We start from the raw sequence: 14,259 nt of genomic DNA on the forward strand, positions 1-14,259 counted from the left end.
TTAGCATTCCTGCAAGTTTTTGGACATCATTCAAAGTCTTTATGTCCAGTTTCAATTTGATAAGTTGTGGAGACAGAGTTCTTTTCAGCACATTCATGCCCAGATATTTCCAAGGCTCTTGCCTCTGAACTTTTTCAGGAGCTACAACCAATCCAAACTCTGCTAAGCTATGTCTGGCATCTTTATCAACTATGTTCAGCAGTTCTGTTGACGGTACTGCCAGAAAAATGTCATCCATGTAATGATAACAGTAAACATCCTTGTATTTGTATCTCACAGAGCTCAGGGCTTGGGCCACAAACCATTGACAAATGGTTGGCAAGTTTCTCATGCCCTGAGGCAGCACGGTCCAGTGGTACCTTTTTGTGGGCTCAGAGTTATTTCTAGATGGTACTGTAAAAGCAAACTTTGCTTTGTCTTTTGGATCTAAAGGAATGGTAAAAAAACGATCTTTCAGATCAATAATTAAAATGTCCCGGTCCATTGGTATCATGGTGGCAGATGGCAATCCTGGCTGTAAGGCCCCCATAGGGGCCATCACTGCGTTGACTTTACGCAGGTCATGCAATAATCGCCATTTACCAGACTTCTTTTTATCACAAATACAGGGGTGTTCCACAGGCTATGTGATTCTTCAATGCGGCCTACGTCTAACTGTTCCTTAAGTAATTCATGCAGGGCATACAGCTTTTCTTGGGGCAGGGGCCACTGATCTACCCATACTGGTTTGTCAGTTAACCAAGTGAGACCAAGGGTAGGCTGTTTCACTCCCTGCAGTACAGTGGCCCCAGTTAAAAATCCATGGTGATACGAACTCCCCATTGTCCTAAACAATCTCGACCCCACAAAGTGAATGGTGTGGTGGCGATGTATGGGCAGACGGTGGCAGTCTGTCCTTCTTGTGTTTTGATCTGTATAGGTTTTACAGACAAGTAGCTAGTAGTCATGCCCCCCAGACCTACAACTCCTGCTGCATTATTTATCAAAGGCCATTGAGGTGGCCAGTCTTTGCCCGATATGACAGTTACGTCTGCTCCAGTATCCAGAAGACCGTTCAATCTCACTTCTGCAGGAGTGCCTCCCGATAGCGCCAAGGTGCAGGTCAGGTTGGGTAGTTGTGAAGATAGTTCTTGTGTCCAACACACTTGAGGTATTCCTGTGGAGCTGAATCCTTCATCACCCTGCCACCTAGGCTCTGTTCTGGGAATACAACTCACAAAAGGCACAAGTTGAGCAAGGCATATAATTTTTGGAATTGTAACATGAGGCACAGGTGTAGAAACTAAGGCACATATTTGACCTGTAAAGTCTGCATCAACAACACCAACATGTACTTGGATATTTTGCAAAGTAGTACTAGATCGACCTATTAGTAAGGCACTAAGGCCCTTACCTATTGGCCCCTGAGCATTCAAAGGGACCTTAAACACTCCATGGTTGGTTAGGGTTACTGATTCACTGGTGTATACATCCATCCCTGCTGATCCCTGGGTCCTCCCTGATAATTGGTCACATAAGGCTGGATGGTTGGTATGACAACCTGAGGTACTTGTGTCATCGCGCGCCTCCTCGCGCTCTTGTGAGCATTTCCCTGGTGTGGTAGGTGAAATCCTTCTTTATCGTAACGAGAATGATATTGTTTTGCAAAATTCCCTTGCCTTCCACAGCAGAAACAAGGAATTATCGTCGAGGACAGTTTTGGTCATGGCGCGTGTTGTCTTTTGGAGGGGCAGTCCTGTTTACAATGTCCTGACTTACCACAAGAATAATATTTCATTTGCATAGCAGCCATTACTGCTAGTTTGTGTTCCAAGGTGCCCACCTTGGCACAGGCTGATATCATTGCTTCTAAACTGGGTTCACCTGGTAATTCTTCTATTATTTTTTGACAATCAGCATTAGCATTATCTTTGGCTAGTTGCCTTACTAGCATGTCACGCAGGTGAGGGTCAAACACTTGAGAGGCAATAGCATGTTGCAAGTTTTCCACAAATGGCAAAAATGGTTCTTTTGGATCTTGCTTAATTGCTGTATAATGCTGTTTTGGCTCTGCTAATTGTGCAGTTTTCAATATTGCTTGCATGCCTATATTTTTTACTTGATCTAATACTACGGTGGGCCACTAAGCCTGATCTTGAGGGTTGGCATACTGCCCAAGACCCATCAACAGATCAGGCCCATTAGCAAACCGGGGATCATCTTGTGGAAGTTTATATTCTGCAGCCCCTGCTGTTCTGCAGCTGTCCACCACGTGGCATGGAAAAAGGCTAGTTGCACAGGTTGGAACATAATCTGTGCCAGCTGAGAAATATCAAAAGGAGTCAAAGCACCCATGGTTAGCAAACGCAGCAATTGCATTGTAGGTGGCGAATTCACCCTGTACTGAGAAACAGTTTTTTGCAAGTCCTGGACTACTTTCCAAGCAAATGGTGTGTGAACGTGAGGATTACCAGCAGCTGCATCTCCCAATACAATAGGATATACATGCAGTGCATCGGTGGAAGGAGTAGGAAGATCAAGGAGTGGTCCGCCTATCAGTTCTACTAAATCCCAGTTTCCATCTCTTAATGCTCCATCTCTTACAGCCTGCCAAAATCGGCGAAGGTCGCGCGTCATTACTGTACCACGGGAAACTGGATTTTTACCACCTCCAACTTCTTCATTGTCTGTGACTGATAACATTGTCATAGCTGGACCCGAATCCGGGTTTTCGGCATTTCCATCCTGTGCAGGCAGGGCCGGAGCCAAGGGGGGAAGGCGTGTGGGCTGGCACAAATGTTGGGGGGAGTCAGGGGGGCTGGGATCAGTCCACCGAGGTTTCTGCTTGTCGTCCTCATCCTCGGAATCGGTATTGAGTATAAGTTGATGCAGTCGGAGAGATTTAGGGGATTCGGGGCATTGGGGAGTGACGCCTGGTAAGGGGCACAGACTCTCCCCCTCCCCCACCCCCTCATCCTCTTGTCTGTATTCTGGAGGGGGATACGGGGAGGTTTGAACGATGTACCCTCATTCGCATTTTGCTGACTTTTTAAGCCCCCACTTGCGTCTTGCGGACTCTGCAAGCCCCCAGTCGCATTTTGCTGATTTTGCAAGCCCCCATTTGCGTCTTGTGGATTCTTGAAGCCCCCTACAACATGTCTAAGCAGTCCCCAGGTAAGCAAAAGCCCCGGCGCCTTTTTGTCCCCTTTCTCCAGAGCTTCTGACAGTGTTGATCCTAAATTGTCCCAGGTCGACACACTAAGAGCAGTCACGGGGGACATTTCCACTCCATGTGTTTTGGCCCACAATAACATATTTTTTAACTGAAGCCCATCTAAAGTAATTCCACGCTTCTCTAATACTAATTTCCACATTGATAGCACCATGGTATCTTCTTTAGATAAGTTACTCCCTATGCTGTCCCTGGTGGCTCACCTTACCGGTGTCACGTTCTCCCAGGATCTTGCAGCCGCTCGCTGCACTACTCGGTTTCACCAGGCTCCACCTCTCCAGCAACCCGCTGGTCACAGTCCCAGTATCTGCTCCTGACACCCCTTAACAGGGTCAGATCGGCACAGTCTCAGAATCTCTTTTTGATACCCTTTACTGGGATCACATCGGCACATCACAGTCACCAAATGTGGTGACGCAAGTCGAGGTGGACTGAAAAAAACACTATGTCTGCGTGGCTGGGTTTGGACAAAATGGCCTTTATTGTTTATACAAACTATTTATATATCTTAGACAATACAGGTGTCAGACCCTGATAGGTTTTTGTGTTCTTCTTCTTGCTTGCTATTTGCTGTTGCTGTAGGTGCCCGTATGCTGTGGTTCTAAGTTCCGATTCTTCACACCCTGTTTACATACCTGACAATTTGTGGCTGTCTTAAAGGTACACGACTAAGTCTTTGAAGTCAACTAACTTGTCTGCAGGCCCGCTGCAGACCCCAACAGATGCACATGAAGGAGGTTGTGACCCTATGGAGAGTCTTCCTGGCAGGACCTGTGGACCCATGGAGAGAGGAGCCCATGCTGGAGCAGGTTTTCTGGCAGGACCTGAGACTTTGTGGGAGACCCACACTAGAGCAGTCTGTTCCTGAAGGCTTGCATCCCATGGAAAGGAACCACTGCTGGAGCAGTTCATGAAGAACTGCAGCCCATGGGAAGGACCCACATTGTAGAAGTTCATGGAAGACTGGCTCCTGTGGGTGGGACCCCATGCTGGAGCAGGGGAAGACTGTGTGTAGGAAGGAACAGCAGAGACAAGGCATAATGAAGTGACTGCAACCCCCATTCCCCATCCCCCTGTGCTGCCGGGGGGAGAGGAGGTAGAAAACTCAGGAGTAAGGTTAAGCCTGGGAAGAAGGGAAGGGTGAAGGGAAGGTGTTTTAAGATTTGTTCTTATTTCTCATTATCCTACTCTGATTTTATTGCCAATAAATTAAATTAATTTCCCTGAGTCAAGTCTGTTTTGCCTGTGATGGCAATTGCTGGGTGATCTCCCTGTCCTTATCTCAACCCATGAGACTTTCGTTATATTTTCTCTCCCCTGTCCTGTTGATGGAGGGGGAGTGATAGAGCAGCTTGGTGGGCACCTGGCGGCCAGACAAGGTCAACCTACCACACCTACACAACAGTCAAGCACATATTTTCCTGAAAACCAGGAAAAATCAATCCCCACTAGAAGTGTGCTAGGAAGTTACACAGGCAAAGCAAAGATGAGCAGCAGAGACGGGGCTAAAGATGTCCACCCTGCCTGGGAGGAGAGAAACACTCTGCCTGGTTTGGTCTGAGGTCTTGCTATAGATTCATTTCTGCATCCAAACTGAAGTTCATGCCCTGCAGGAACCTGCAGTACAACATGGAGTCCTGCTATGATGGGCACCACAAAGGGGAAGCACTTGCTTTTGGGGAGGCAAAACCCCAAAATGACCAGAAATTCTAGTGGTCTGACCTTACTTTACTATCAAAGCAACTAGGACCTTAATGTGCTACACTTGCAGTGAGCAGAGCAGCAGGAGCTGTCATAGGATCAGCACTCCCCAGCACTGCCCAGTTTGGACCCCCTGTGGTGGAGTGATGTACTGGGGCCATCAAAGGGAGGGAAGGAAGAGTGAAAAAGGGGAAAGAAACATTTCAGCTGAGGCCAGACTCAGCTATCTAAAATATTCATATTTGATGTAAGCTCCATCAATAGAGAGAGAAGGGGCCATGCCAGGAGGCAACCCAGCTTGTCTCCATACCCAGAGCACGTAGCATGCATGCAGCTTGCTGACAGAGGAGACAGATCCTGCCCAGTGAGACTACACATTCCTTTTAATTGAGGAAAAACTGGAACTGAATGTGGCATCAGACATGGCAATTGGATCTGCAGGAGGATGTTGCCAGGGAGTGGTCATCCACTTGTGCCAGCTGGAGCATCCTGCTGGTGAGCACTGCAGGCAGCTGCAGGGCAGTAGCTCTCCCTGTGCTGGCTTCATGTTGCATTGCAGGGGTGGGTATGGGTGAGTTGTGCCCCATTTTCTTCAAGTATCTTCCTGAGTGTCCATCCTTGCTAACTACCAAGAAGCTGACCAGAGCAAAAGCTACAACACTGTAAGCCTATTCATGGCAGTGGGTTTCATAATAATACTGGGGGGGGAATCAAATATATTAATCCGTAGTGCTGAGTGAAGATGGCTGACAGGGCAGTGGGGACAGACCCCTCTGTGCTCACTCACTTTTCTGTTTTTAGGAATCAAAGTGAAGTGGCAGTGTTTCTCTAAATTATTTGCTCACTTCGGTTCTTATAGCATAAATTTAAAAGTGGAGTTTTATAATAACTGATTATGATGTGCAGGCCAAATTGAAGCATTGGGTTTTTCAAAAGAAAAAATGTTCCTTTAGTACTTAACTGAACTTCCAAAGGATACCTCAGCAATATCCTGTCCTGGCCAGTTTTCTCCTGCTGCAAATGTCTTGCTTTAACCTAAAAACCCCACCAAATCTGGAATGTTAAGTTCCCAAATACATTTTAAGCAACATTTCTTGCTACCATGAAAGCAAAGCTGTTTGCATCTACCACCTTAATAGACAGATTGTAATTCACACTGTTATTCAGTGACAGAGCTATCATTTAATCCAGTATCTCCTAGTAGAGCATAAGCCTACATCCACAAGAGTACTCTGTCACCTTTTTCACAGCAAACTTTTCCTCCACTGCAAATCCTTGATTATAGTGAGGGTGAGGGCACCTGGGACAGGAGCTTGAGACCCAGAGTATCTGCATAGCTCTGGGCCTCAGGCATCATTAGGAGAGTACTAGTTTTGCTATTGAAGGAAACGGCAGAACAGCTTTTAGGGAGACCAGACTGGACCCTTTGAAGCAAAGCTGGGCATCTTCAAAAGAGCTTGACAGTCTGACATTTAGATTCCTTTGAAATTCAGTAGAGTTGGACACCATGGCTCTTCATGCTCTTTTGAAAATCTCAGATTTACTCCCTAACTACCTGACGATTTCAGATTGTGATACAGGGAAATATCACATTTCATGCAATGTAGAGTGAGACACATAGCCATGAATCCAAGTGTCACTATGCGTGGAAAAAAGGCTAAAGTGATATAGCATTAAGGAAATTTTAGGATAAATCTGCAGCTGCTACTTCCAGGGTGGAATGCCATTGATATGCACAGAATCTGCTCCTCAGTAGTTCCCCAGGCAACACAACCTGCAACCTTAGACATGCTAAGAGGAACCGAACCTGAGGGGCCCAAAACTTAACACAGAATTCGAGGTGCAGCCTCACCAGTGCTGAGTACAGAGGGACAATCATTTCCCTAGTCCTGCTGGCCACACTGTTTTGGATACAAGCCAGGATGCTATTGGCCTTCTTGGTCACCTGGGCACACTGCTGCCTCATGCTCAGCTGGCTGTCAACCAGCACCCCCAGGTCCTTTTCCACCAGGCAGCTTTCCAGACACTCTTCCCCAAGCCTGTAGTGTTGAGTGGGGTTGTTGTGACTCAAGTGCAGGACCTGGCACTTCTCCTTGTTGAACCTCATAAATCTGGCCTCAGTCCATCAGTCCAGCCTGTCCAGATCCCTCTGCAGAGCCTTCCTGCCCTCAAGCATATCAACACTCCCCCCTGCCAACTTGATATCATCTGCAAACTTCCTGAGGGTGCACTCAATGCTCTCATAAAGATCATTGAGAAAGATATTAAACAGAACTGTCCTCAGTACTGAGCCCTGGGGAACACCACTTGTGACCAGCTGCCAGCTGTATTTAACTCCATTCACCACCACTCTTTGGGTTCAGCAGTCCAGCCAGCTTTTTACCCAGTGTAAAGTATCCAGTTTTCCCCAGGAGAATGCTGTGGGAGACGGTGTCAAAAGCTTTACTAAGGTCCAGGTAGACAATATCCACAGCCTTTCCCTCATCCACTAGGCAGGTCATGTTCTCATAGAAGGAGATCAGGTTCATCAAGCAGGACCTGCCTTTCATAAACACATGCTGGCTGAGCCTGATCTCCCAGTTGTCCTGCACGTACCATGTGATGGCGGTCAGGATGATCTGCCCCATAACCTTCCCAGTCACCAAGGTCAGGCTGACAGGCCTGTAGTTTCCCCGGATCCTCCCTCCTGCCCTTCTTGTAGATGGGTGTCGCGACGGAGGGAAGACACAGTCACTCAATATGAGTGATCAGCAGACTTCATTTATTGTGCCTTACAGTCACCTTTTATGCCTTGTTACAATTAGCTCATACATATTACAAAAGTTAAGCTCATTATTGGTTAGTTGCCTAAATACCAAGCCCGCCCCTAGTTTCTCTTCTGTAGTTATCTGTTCCCACCTGCAACATTCTTTTCCCACCGAAATCTTCCTGTTATTGTGTAACAAGGACAGCCAAAGACAGTGTATTTTGCTTTACTTCAGATAAGCTGAGAGCGATGTGCATTTTTGTCCAGCCAGCTGGACTATGTCTATGAACTTTTTCAGCTAGCCAGTTATCCACAATTCCCCCGTTTTTATTTTGGGCGACATAGGCTTGGTTGACCATTTTCAATAACAGCGTTTTAACACAGGAAAATACACAGCCAACTTATAAAATCTCAGTTCAGAAGTATAATTCCTGAAATACTTGAAAAATAAAGTTAGCTTGAAGCTTTAATTTAGATGCTCTTTCTGTTCCAGTGATATAAAAAGTTTAAAAAATTCAAAGGTAATTTTAAAGTTCTGAACATGGACTAATGCAAGCTCAAAACCCAAAAAGAAACCAAACTGATGTTTGACTAGGAATATTTGCAAATATTTTAGTGGAAAATCCCTGGCCATTAACAATTTTCTGTCCAAATAACAACTGCCCTTATGCAACCAACCAGTCCATACATTTTCTGAAGAATACCTTATTGATATCAAAGAATTAACAAAGGGGGGAAATTAGTTCTAAGCTATATACATTCATAAGTGGATTTTTCAATAGTTACATACAGATTTACACACTAAGCCATAATGGCTTGTAGGTGATACACACAAGAAGAGTACCATGCTTATCTGTCTGAATGTCTATGCTAAATTTGATAACTATGCCACAAGCCAAGCCTACATGGGTGCTGTATGTTATGCACGTTCCTTAACAAACAGTATAATAGACAAATTCCCAAGATCTAGTCCCCAACCTAATTATATTATTTTGTAGCCAATTAAGGAAAATAACACAAATGTGCATATCTACATGTGCACACACCTTTTAGTTCAGAACCAATCTGTGATAAAAGGCCTTAGCCTTATGGCATCATGGAATCTTAACGAGTACAGTAATTAAAAATGCAGTCTTACTGTAAGTGCGATTTATGCTGACATTCCCTCAAATGGTACACGTGAGTATTTCTCACTCAACTGCCTCAAGTTAAAATAGTAGCATTTGTTAATATGTATTAAAAAATCATTAATTGTCTACAATAGCAGTTGACTTCCATAACACTATGTAAGCAAAAGAGGCTTAAGATGGGTTTTCTGAATACTAACAATTTATTTTAGACTGTCTAAACTCAGGTCTTGAAAGATTTCACTCTGCCAGATGTAGAAACACTGTTGCACTCCAGTTGTGATATCCCTTTTCCCAAGTTGTCACATGCACATCTCGCTCAAGCAACATTATTGTTAAAGTTTCTCTCTGCTACATAAAAGCATATTGCACTTGTAGATATAAAAGACAGCACCCTTACTTAGATTATTACCTTATTACCTTGTAACTCTTAGTATACCTTGTATCTCTGATTTCATCACTTCAAAAATTCACCAGGAGCAGATAAAACCACAGCATCAGACTAAACTACACCTTAACTGCTGATTCAAATAAAGGCATTCTCTTCAGATATGCCTAATGCTTACAAATAATTTTGGCTGGTTTTGATCAAAAAACTATTATTACAATAATGATCAAAAATAATAATCCCGTTTGCAAAATGCCTTTAAACCAGCCTCCTAGTCCCACCCAATTTCCACATTCAGAATACAGCATAAATACAGAATACAGAATAAATTATCTCCATCAAGGCAAAAAGGCTTCTCTTCAAGCACAGAGATGTTTGCTAGTTCAAGGCAGAAACCCATTTCTTGTAGGGGACATCTGAAGCACTTTTTTTGGTGGGTTTGTAATCAATTCCGTATTTTTCCTTGAGAAGCTTAAGCTGTTCCTCTTGTTTCAGGAGTGTTTCCAACTCTGAGTTGTCGAATAGGTCCGTATTTCCCAAAGATATCATACATTTCCTCCGCTGTGATTTTATACGGCAGGTTCCGAATATAAAGGATCCGATTGACCTCTGGGGGCAGCCAGATGTTAGCTCGCTTGGCCGCTTGCATCGCCATGGCGCCGATCGGGGGGGGGGGGGGGGGCGGTGCCGCCTTGGAGAGAAACCGCGGCCGGGAAGGGGCCTGCCGGGCCGCGCCGCCGCTCGCCGCTGCCGCGGGGGACCCGGATGCTATCCCATACGCTAATAACCCGGGTAATGCCTTGTTACAATCTATGTCCCGAACGCTCCGCTTTTCTAAAAAGCATTTGAGCAAATCGCACGTCGCTTGTCTCTCCATACCGTCGTCAGCGCTGTTGCAGCCTTTGCGAGACTTCGGCGACGCGTGGCCGGCGGGACCCTCTGTAGATGCTCCCGGGCGCGGGGACTGTGCCCTTCCGCCTCCTGCGCTGCTTTCAGGACCGGTACCCGAATCTCCGTCGAACCGTGGCTCGCAGGTTCAGCCCTCTCTAGGGTCCCTGTTCGGGCGCCATTTGTCACGACGGAGGGAAGACACAGTCACTCAATATGAGTGATCAGCAGACTTCGTTTATTGTCCCTTACAGTCACCTTTTATGCCTTGTTATAATTAGCTCATACATCTTACAAAAGTTAAGCTCATTATTGGTTAGTTGCCTAAATATCAAGCCTCCCCCTAGTTTCTCTTCTGTAGTTATCTGTTCCCACCTGCAACATTCTTTTCTCACCGCAATCTTCCTGTTATTGTGTAACAAGGACAGCCAAAGACAGTGTATTTTGCTTTACTTCAGATAAGCTGAGAGCGATGTGCATTTTTGTCCAGCCAGCTGGACTATGTCTATGAACTTTTTCAGCTAGCCAGTTATCCACAGATGGGCATCACATTAGCTAACCTCCAGTCTTCTGGGACCTCCCCGGTTATCCAGGACTGTTGATAAATGATGGAGAGTGGCTTGGCAAGCTCTTCCACCAGCTCCCTCAGTACTCTCAGGTGGATCCCATCCAGCCCCATAGACTTGTGCCTGTCTAAGTGGAGCAGCAGGTCACTAACCATTTCCTCCTGCACTGTGGGGACTTCATTGTGCTCCTCCTCATCCCTGTCTTCCATCTCAGGGGGCTGAGTACCCTGAAGGTAACTGGTCTTACTATTAAAGACTGAGGCAAAGAAGGCATTAAATACCCCGGCCTTTTCCTCAGCCTTTGTGGCAACGTTCCCTCCCACATCCAATAAATGATGGAAATTATCCTTGGCCCTCCTTTTATTTCTAATGTATTTGTAAAAACATTTTTTATCTTTTACAGCAGTGGGCAGCCTGATTTCTAGCTGGGCTTTTGCTTCTCTAATCTTTGCCCTGCATAACCTCGCAACATCCTTATAGTCCTCCTGCATTGCCTTCCCCCTCTTCCAAAGGTGGTAAACTCTCCTTTCCCCACCCCTCGAGTTCCAGACAAAGCTCTCTGTTCAGCCAGGCTGGTCTTCTTCCCCACCGGTTTATCTTTTGGCACATGGGGATGGCCTGCTCCTGTACCTTTAAGACTTCCTTCTTGAAGAATGTCCAGCCTTCCTGGAACCCTTGGCCCTTCAGACTCTCCCATGCCATGGGCATTTCCAGTGGAGTAGCTGATAAGGTACAGCTCAAACTCTGCATTACTTCAAAGCAATTTTTGTTTGCTCATACCTTAAAGCAGATTTCAAAGCAAATTGCTGAAGGAGCCACACAGAAAGACAGGGAAGGAAGGTATCTAACTTGATAGATCATTCAAGAACATACAAATAAGGTCTGGCAGGAATTTCTGTACCTGGATAAATCCCTGTTCTGGCCTTCAGTGAGATTCCTCAGTTGTGCAAACTCCCCTGAAAGTTTCGCTTGGCTCAGTCATCTGGACACTCCATAAACCAGGGTAATTCCACTAAGATACTTCCTGTCACATCTTGGGATGAAATTCCCACAATGGCTAATATTACTTCCTGAATTACACCACTGGGACAATCTGAATCAGTTTCAGTATTCAGATACAGTAATATTATGTCAATTCCTCTAAAAGCAGGGAAGTATCACCTTTAGGGATAACCCATCTGTAAGATACATTGTTAATTACTGTATGCATCTTTACACAGTCAGTCTTGCCCTGACTACATTTTTTTCCTATTGCATCCAAACCCAGTCCATGCCTGTTCCCCCAGAAAAGCAAACACAGCAAGCCCTCTGGTAAAAGAAAATTAGTTTGCCAAGTCTGACTTTTCCTGAGTAAGGGGCCTTTGGAAACTCATTTCAGGACTTCAGCTTATGCCCTGTGTAATTTCATGATTGCTTTAGCCTTCTCCACTGTTTTTTAATTGCACAGTCAATTCTGGGAAAGATCTGAGCAATTGGCACTCAAATCAGGTAATGGTAAACTGATGCTATGAAAATTAAGTATTGCTAGAAGCTATGCTTATAAAAACAAAACCAGCACATACTGTTTGGTACTTAAAGAGTATTTCCAAACCCACTCAGTCTTTATCCACACTAGTGTTTTCTGTCTGCCTTGGACAGGAATATGCCTCCACAGTTGTCTGGTTGCAGTTTGTCCTGGTTTCAGCTGGGACAGAGATAATTTTCTTCTCAGTAGCTGGCGCAGTGCCGTGTTTTGGATTTGATGTAAGAACAATGTTGATAGGACACTGATGGTTTTGGTTGTTGCTAGGTAATGTTTATACTAAGTCAAGGACTTTTTGGTTTCTCAGGCCTTGACAGCAAGAGGGCTGGAGTGGAACAAGAAATTGGGAGGGGATATAGCTAGGACAGCTGACCCAAACTAACCAAAGAGGTATTCCATACCATATGATGTTATTCTGAGTATATAAACTGGGGGAAGAAGATGAGGGACATTTGGCATTATGACATTTGCCTTCTTGGCTGCTGCATTATGGCAAGATGTCGTCGCTCGGTTGGAGAACCTGGTTGTAAAGGTACGTCATGTACCCAAGAGTCAGGCCACTGAGGAACATCTAAACAACCAGCAGGTAGATAAAGCAGCCAAGACTGAAGTGGCTCAAGTAGATTTGGATTGGCAACATAAAGGTGAATTATTTATAGCTTGGTGGGCCCATGACATTTCAGGTCATCAAGGAAGAAATGCAACATATAGATTGGCCTGAGATCGAGGGGTGGACTTAACCATGGACACTATTGCACAGGTAATCCATGAATGTGAAACATGCACTGCAATTAAGCAAGCCAAGTGGTTTGGAGGATGTGGTATGGAGGATGATGGATGAAATATAAATATGGGGAGGTGTAGAGGAATTATAGAGCAATGAAGCTGGGTTAATTAACATTGATAATATACAGCTGTGGGCTGGCTTCAGGGGCAGTGGGTTGGCTGACATGGATAATGTGCAGCTGTGGCTGGTTCCTGCAAAGTAGTTAAATAGCTCTAAGGGGTATGGAAGAAGACTACTGGATGAAGAGAGACCTGGGAAAGCAGAGGGAGGAAAGATTGAGCACCCTAGGTGTTGGAGAGGTCCTGGGAGAAGTGAAGAAGGGGGCCTGGATGAGCAGAGGCTGGCTGGAAGAGGAGCATCGAGAAAGAACAATCCAGATGCAGTAGAGGCAAGAAGCAGGGTGGACTGGCTTGAAGAGGATGAACAAGCAGCATGGGCAGTAGATGAACTTCTGCAGCCTTGTGGGGGATTGGTGGCTGTGCTGGGGCAAGGCACAGGAACTACTTATTGAAGTTTAACCTGGTATGTGATAGCCAGCTGCAACAAGGCTTTTACTAGTTTTGATAGTGCTGTGACAGGGAGGCTTGGTAGATTGACTATAACACTCCCACAGATCTGCCAAGGCAAGTGCCATGTGCTTACAATGATGGAAGCAACCACCAGATGGCTGGAAATGTGCCCAGTACCACTGCCCAGACCACTGTCTTGGGCCTTGAAAAGCAAGTCTTATGGCAACACAGTACCTCAGAAAGAATAGAATCAGACAATGGAACTTGCTTTCAAAACAATCTCATAGACACTTGGGCCAAAGTGTATGGTATTAAGTGAGTATATCACATTCCCTATCATGCACCAGCCTCTGGGAAAACAGAATGATGTATCAGACTGTTAAAGACTACACTGAAAGCAATGGGTGGTGGAACCTTCAAACATTGGGATACACATTTAGCAAAGGCTACCTGGTTAGTTAATACCAGAGGAGCTGCCAGCTGAGCTGGTCCTGCCCAATCAAAGCTTTTTACATACTGTAGAAGGGGATAAAGTTCCTGTAGTGTATCTTAAATATATGCTTGAGAAAACAGTCAGGGTCATTCCTGCTTCAGGCAAAGGCAAACCCATTTGTGGGATTGCTTTTGCTCAAGGACCTGGGAGTGCTTGGTGGGTGATGTGGGAGGATGGGTAAGTTTTATGTGTTCCTTGAAGGGATTTGGTTTTGGGTGAAACTAGCCAATAAACTGAGTGATGTTAATTGTTATGGATTATTATATGTTGTCACTGGTGGCAGCAGTAGGATTTGAACCCATGCCCCTAGAGAGACTGGAT

At 45.4% G+C, this 14,259-nt stretch overlaps 1 pseudogene; it reads right to left on the reverse strand.

Annotated features, from left to right (window-relative positions):
- Window positions 1–2,163: 2,163 nt before the first annotated feature.
- Window positions 2,164–11,070, reverse strand: LOC121080453 (annotated as a pseudogene).
- Between the last annotated feature and the right edge of the window lie 3,189 nt (window positions 11,071–14,259).

The sequence above is a fragment of the Falco naumanni genome, chromosome W (genome assembly GCF_017639655.2).
Source record: "Falco naumanni isolate bFalNau1 chromosome W, bFalNau1.pat, whole genome shotgun sequence".
NCBI classification, from domain to species: Eukaryota; Metazoa; Chordata; class Aves; order Falconiformes; family Falconidae; genus Falco; species Falco naumanni.